Below are 7545 nucleotides of genomic sequence, written 5' to 3'. Positions count from 1 at the left end.
GAGTGAGTTGATACGCACGAAATGTAAAATCCTAAAAAAGGAAAAAATGCAACCCTAAACATCCAAATGCGATGTATGAAAAGGTTAAAAGAAGAAAAAGATTGACTAAATCAAATTTGCTCGGACTCTCTAAGTCCCCAGTGGAGTCGCCAGCTGTCGCGCCCCATTTTTTTATAAAGAAAAATAAAAGACGAGTTTAGGAAAAATAGCTTTTGATTCAATTTTTGATTGGAAAATGAAATTTTGATTTAAAAAGAAAATGAAAAACATGGGTCTAAATGGGACTTGAAAATACGACGATTTGACCCAAAATGTAGTTTAAGAAGGGTTTTTTTGAATGAAAAATGGAGTCGCCACTTAGTATAGAGTTAAGGTGTACCAAGTCATCAAAAAATGAATTTTTAAAGAAAAAAGTAGAAAACCCTTTTTAAACGACTCCAAGTCTACGAAAATCAGAGAAAAAGATTCGGGAGTCACATTTGAAGAAAGGGAAGGCAAGGATAAGTATCCAAGGCACCCTTTCAACCTAGCCAAGGCTAGTTGCGCGATTTAGTCAAAGATTTTCTTATTTTACCCTTAAGATTTATCACATTTGCATGTACTATATGAATGCATACCCTAGATCTAGGAGGCTGTCGGGGGGTCGAAATGTATCTTCAAAGCTTACTTGGTACCAATCACATTAATTGTGACGCCCAATAAAGACTCTTCGAAGAAGTCACGAATAATGCAAGTCATAAGACTCGAAAGAAAGAAAAATTAAAGAAAATAATAATATACCAATGTGTATGACCTAAAGGAATGCATCATAATGGGTGTGGGGGGCTTATACTCGTGACTTTCAATGTTCCCTTAAATAGAGGGAATACGAGCGTGCTAAGGCTAGAAAGCCAAACTCGTCCATATCCCATACGCAAGGGGTTTTTCCTAGTCTAATCAAGCAAATGTACTACCCTAGGTCTAATGCTTAGATGAAATGCAAGTCTAATGTCATGTTTCATACAAAGGGGTAAGTAATATACATATAAGGAAAAATATGGGGGAAGGGATATACGTATAAGGAGGGATGTCATGCAAAAAATGATAAAGACCCTAAAAAGTGAAAATATGCATGAGATGAAGTGATTTTATCACACAATCATGATCTAACGTGCGGATGGTTCCTAAGGGTCTAGCGTTGGACTAGCCCTTAACTCACGTTCTCTCACAAGCATTGGACTTGTAAGAGCTCGAAGGGAAGACCGTGACTAGCATTGGACTAGCCACGGTAACGTACATTCCATCCACATAATCAGATATAATACTAAAAGCAAATAGGCATGCAAAACACATAGTTTCACATAGCACGTAACACATAAGCATGCTTGTCTAGATGCAGAATCCTAGGGAAAGCTATTAAACATATAGGCATATAGGCACACACAAACACATAGCACACAAGCCCTATCTATTACAAAAGGGGATGCCTACAACAATCTAGAGGGGGAAGACTTAGAAAAGTAAATCCTAACTATTACATTGGCTAGCTAAGACATGTCTTCAAGAGAGGCGTCAAAACCTAGGTATTACAAATTGGGGTTCAAATGCCCTCAAATGACTTGCCAATTAAAGAAGGTGAATTAAAAAGAAGCGAAACAAGCAATTAAACATTAATAAAATGAAAAACGAATTAAAGCATGCATATTTACACAAAACATGTAGGAGCACGTAGGAGAAATAAAATCGAGGAGATAGAGGTTACCTCCCTTGCAATGGTAATGAAATGAAGGAAATATTAGCTTCAAAACAATAAAAGGGTCAAGGCACCAATTAAATAGTAAAGTATAAACAAAATCACCAAATCCCTCCCAATTGCAACTTAAATGAAATCAAATAATGCATAATTTCCAAGAAAAGTAAATTATTGGTCAAATTTCTAAAATAGAAAAACTATCAAGGACCCAATTGCAAATATTAACCAATCACTCAAGCCCAATTAACACATTTTGGGAAATTCACGGGTCCAAGAGCAAAGAAGGGGTCAAGTAATGGTTCAAATTGCAATTACTCTAGGACCTAATTGCAAGAAATTAGAATATAATTGGGCCTTTGTAACTGTGAGACCCCGTAATTTTCTCATTTTCTGGGTTTTATTCTATTTAATGGCATATATTTTTTCTGCATTTTCTTTATTAGGAAAATTTCTAGATAATTTTTATGAGTAAATATTCTTTTTTAGATGATTTTCTAGTATCGGTTAGTTTTCGAGAAATTAAGAGCATATATCGGACGTGGGACCCGCTAGTGCGGAAAGTTCGGTAAAATTCGGCCAATTAGGTTAAGTGGTGTATACCAGATTTAATTTATCAGGTGTTAAGAGATAATTAGAGGTTGCTTAGATGGTTAATGATGGAGACACAAAAGGATAAGTTTTAACAAAAAGGGATGCTAGGTGTCTTCACATGGTTGGAACTTGGACTTTGACTACTAATTCCTAACTTTACTAAATACCAATTTGGACCAAAAATCATCTTCATTTTGTCTTGCTTTGGCCGAATTTCTTAGAGAGGAAAGGAAAGAGAAGGCTTCAACTACTTCATCCATTTCTTGCACAAATCTTGTGATCCAACCATCCAAACTTGAAATCACTCCATAAAACTCCCTAGCTAGGTAGGATTGTGTAAGGTGGTGGAGTGGTTTGGAAAGAGGAGGTGGTAAAGTGCTTCTTTTCTTGAGGTTTCAAGGTGAGTAGCTAAGGAATTCCCTTTTTGATATTGTTAATGTCAAATTAATGGTTTATGTTGGTTAAAGATGTGATTTTATGGAAGATTAGCACTTGAATGCATGAATTTCAGATTAGGGTTTCTAGTTTCTTCAATTCTTCCCGGTACTGTTACACCTAGTTAGAGGCCGAATTGGCCTTAGCACAAAACATAAAAGTTGTAGAGAATGATGTTTTCTAGTTTTCTGTAAATGTTCAGCCCAATTCGAGTTCGTTAGCCTGAGATAAGACGGAAATACCCAGACTGGTCTGGGTAGGAGTTCGGCAAATAGGGTTGTCATTTCACCCAATCTGACCATGACTTTTCACCATGATCCTTACCGAATTAGATTTTGGCCAAAACATGAAGGTTGTAGCCAATAGTATAAAATAGTTGCCTACAAAATTTCAACTTAATCCGACCACTGTAGCATGTGAAATGACCGAAATACCCTTGACTGTCCATGAAACCTGTTTCGCGCCTAGAATTCTGTTTTCATGTAGTTTCCCATTTTTTATCATGAAAATGTATGATTTGGCCTTGGAGGTCTTCATAAGAAATGTAGGGTTGTGATTGAGCTTCGAAACACCATAAGATACACTTCAACGGACTTCGGTAGCCTGAGTTATTGCTGTTTAACAATTGTGTGGTTAGCCAACCTGTTTGTGAGATTCTGGTTTCGTATATTTCAATTTTGGCCTAGATACATTGCAAACTGGATTGAGTGGCCTTCTTCAACATTGTATTCCTTTCTCTTAGCTTCAAAACGGTGTACATTGCACCTCAATCCAACTAGTGTCGCTTCAGTTGTGTTAGTTCCGCTAAACAACAGCAAATCTGCCTTTTGTTTTCTAACCTAAACGTCATTTCCGTACTTATTATTAGCTTGATTTTGTCCTTGTATTGTCTTGAGCCTATTGAACGCTATTGAAATTAAATTGTTGTGTGTGTACCTTTGTGTTTGAATGACAAAAATAATGAAGCCATAAATGGCTGGAAATAGGAAAATACAAAGGGCGTGCTGCCCAAATTTTCGCTCGAGGGCTAAGTTTCTATTTGAACTTGTATATTTTTCGTTTGGCAAATACTATGAACGTTTTCCGTCTTAAAACATGATACCTTTTCCATTTGAACCTTCAAATGTTTATTTACTACTTCATCCCAAAATATAGAGGTATGACCTAAGGTTTTCTCAGTCAAGACATGTAGGCCATAATACCTACTTGAATGTATATTGATTTTGAACCACATAAACGATTCCGAAAAATAATATTTCTGAGCCTATCTAGTTGGATTCTGACTTGACTTGGATTCAAGTGTTTTCCATTGGAACTGTTATAACCCTTTGAGTTTGGTTTATGACACCCTAGTTGTTTCCGTCCACAGATCCAAATGGCTTTATTTCACTTTAAAGTCACCTTTATCCGTTTTACTCGTAACTAGTCGAGTTCCTTGATTCCACTTACTTGTTTTGCTAGATGAATTGTAATATTCTTTCTTGTCGAATCATAGGTTTTCTCGGTGACCGAGGGTAAGATCTGATAGGACATTTTGGACATTATTTTGCATAATTCGGTGAGTGTTCCTTGTTTGCTATATTTTTCTTGCCTTCATGACTTGTATTATTGTTTGATAACGTGTTAAGTGCTTTCAATGATTTCCAAAACGAGTTTTCTAGGCGGGTGTGTACTTTATCGCACCCGGCCTAAATAAATGTGAAATTTTCAAAGATTGAATGATTGGAAGGTTACTTGTGCATGAATGTAAGCCTTTTGGCTGAACTGGGCCCTGCCCCTTGTTACCGATCGACTTGAGCCAGAAGCGGACTCGGTCGGGCGATTTGGTGACCTGGGTGAACGTTTGGTATACTCGAGTATTACCTTGTAGGTTGGTGGAGGTTGGTGGAGCCTGACCAATGTCCAGGAAGGGTTGAATGAAATGAACGAACGAACGAACAAGGGTTTTATTGATAAATGAAAAATGCATTTTCAAACGAATGAAGGAATAAGGGGAATGATAGGAGAACGAACGAATGAACGAACGTATCCTTTTCATGTGTGACTTATTGTAAATGTGGTAAATGTTTCTTGACTTATTGTTTGATTTATGGCTTGATCCTATGTTCGGAACCTCACTGAGCTTTTAACTCATCCCTTTAGTTTTGTTTTCCTTATCAGGGGAAGGGGAGCAGGGGCGAGAGCTCTGTATCGACTGGCTGGGTCTAGTTTTGGTTTTATTTTGGTTCTCGCCCTAGTGCTTGGCACGGGCTGGTTGTATGGTGACTTGAGAACTTTTGTATTCTCGACGGTTGTACTTCTTTCTGAGATAGCAATGTATATAAGTTTTGGATCCTCGTTTTGCTCTTTCTTGTGGTTCTATTTCCGATTTGTGTGAGTAAACGACTGAGTCCCGGCGAGAGCTGTGCAGCCGGTCCGCTGAACCCTCTGGTTCGCCTAAGGGGAAAGTGGGGCTGTCACAGTAACATGAGGAGGAACATGTGGGGTTGGAATGCAATTATTAAAATCGTTTTCATGCAAATGCCATGCAAAACTAGTATGAAGAAAGCTTCTGCAATAACAGTTTCGCAACTTCATAAGATTTGTTTCCTTCCACGACTATTCTCATGTGATTTCTTTATCCAACTTAGATGCATTCATGCAATCAAACCAAATAACGAAAAAACTAATTGATTTGTTAACTAAACAGAAAATACTAGATCTTGGAGCCAAAAGAAAGAAAAAAGACTACAGCATACACCCAGATAAGACTTGCACCAAGCTGATATTCATTTTCCAGCAAGCATCGAATCATGATTCAAGTGTTTTAAAGACTCAAACATGCAAACTCAACACCAATCAATCACTGCCCCTTTCCACACCAAATTAACTATCAAATTAGGATGGCTAAAGCTTGGTGAGTGGTCACGGAGAAGAAAACAGCAAAACCGATGCAGCAGCCTTTGCTCTGCAACAAATTTTGCAGCTTCATACTAGCATGGATGAAATGCCGAGAACATTGTGCAAAATTTCATCATTCATCAATCAAACTCACACACATTTGTAAACATAAATCCTAACATAACTTAAACATGGATGCCTACCCCTAACTATCCCAAACGAGATGATCTAGGCCCAAAAAACAAGAATAACAAAAATGTAGCAAAGAAACTTAGCAGAAACATATGTTCATGCCATTTTTCACTCAACCAAAATGTATTCCCACGAAGCCTTAACACATTAACTGATTCAGTAACTAACCAAAAATAGAGAAAAGAAAGCAACTGATCATCTGGACATGAACATAAACTCAGCCGAAAGTTCCTTTAGAGCAACTGAAGTTCTTTTCCTTATAATTCAGCAATTCATCCTTTTTAGTTTCATACACGATAACAAACTGCTTTGATAGCAAACATATCCATGAAATTACAGTCAAACAATAAACAACAACAAGAACATTAAAACACTTCAACTTTAGCAACCCAAAAGATCGAATTTTATCAAAATTGCTGCAATGAACTGAAAGCTACAAGCTTGTTAAAGCAAAAATTATTCTACACTTAAATGTCAGCCAAACACACTCTAAGCTCAAGCCATGATATCAACGAGTATGTTTTTCAACTCTCAACCTAAAAAACTGGGATTTAAACACATAAAGGGGTCAAAATACAAGAACATGCCAATCTGGAAATTTTCTTTTTGCCACTTGTGTCTTCATTTCTGAATTCTGTATTTCATTATCATGCCGCAAATCAAGTCCTAATCAACAGAATATGCACCTCTTATACTTATTACTGCCAAGAAACCGATGCAAACAAGCAACATACACAATAGAAACGGACGATGCATCGAAACTGTGTGATATCTTTTCTATAGGCATGAATCTGAAACAAAAGAATCTACACACCACCTCATAGATGACCTCAGTTTCTACTTTAAAACCCCAGACCAACTCATCAGATCTCCTACCCTTCCTCCTTAACTAGATTCGCATAGAAATGAGTACATAAAACTTCAATGTTTCATAAGTGAAGCAACTAAGAACCGGTAGAAGATATTACCTTTATCCCTTTCAAGGGACAGACAAAGGCTGGGATGATCAAAAACAGGTCGTTGCTTGATCCAGAATCCTCTCTTTCTGGTTATGCTACTCTTCTGTTCTTCCTTCGCTGTTTTCTATTGACGCCTTCAATGTTGCCCCCTTTCTTTTTTCACTTTGTTTTCAATCAGTCACTCCCTAATCTCTCCTCCAAAACCTCTCCCGGCCGTCACGTACTATGTTCTCTACCTCAGGTTTCTAGCTTTCCCAAGCTCTTAGACCCCCAGCTCTCGTTTGGTTTTCAGTTTTTTTTAGCCGCCACTCTCAATCACTCACCTTTTACGTTGCCCCCTTTCTTTTTTCACTTTGTTTTCAGTCAGTCACTCCCTAATCTCTCCTCCAAAACCTCTCCCGGCCGTCACGTACTATGTTCTCTACCTCAGGTTTCTAGCTTTCCCAAGCTCTTAGACCCGCAGCTCTCGTTTAGTTTTCAGTTTTTTTTAGCCGCCACTCTCAATCACACACCTTTTAGCCGTCAGCCGTTCTTTTACTCTCCAGATTTTTCAGCCGTCATTAGATGCTCCTCCCAAACCCTCTCATTTCAAGGCTTCTTATAAGCACTCGAAACCTAGTATCCACAGTGCACAGCTGCTGCATTTTCTGTGATCCTCCGGGAGCCCTTAGATGGCTTTTGCTTCTCAAAACCTTGAGTTGTCGGATGAAGGCCAGATGGCCTTGTACTATGCCAATCTGATGGAGCAAAATAATG

The sequence above is a fragment of the Coffea arabica genome, chromosome 1c, assembly GCF_036785885.1.
Source record: "Coffea arabica cultivar ET-39 chromosome 1c, Coffea Arabica ET-39 HiFi, whole genome shotgun sequence".
Lineage (NCBI taxonomy): Eukaryota > Viridiplantae > Streptophyta > Magnoliopsida > Gentianales > Rubiaceae > Coffea > Coffea arabica.
The sequence above is the reverse complement of the archived record's forward strand: the minus strand, read 5'-3'. Positions refer to the sequence as shown.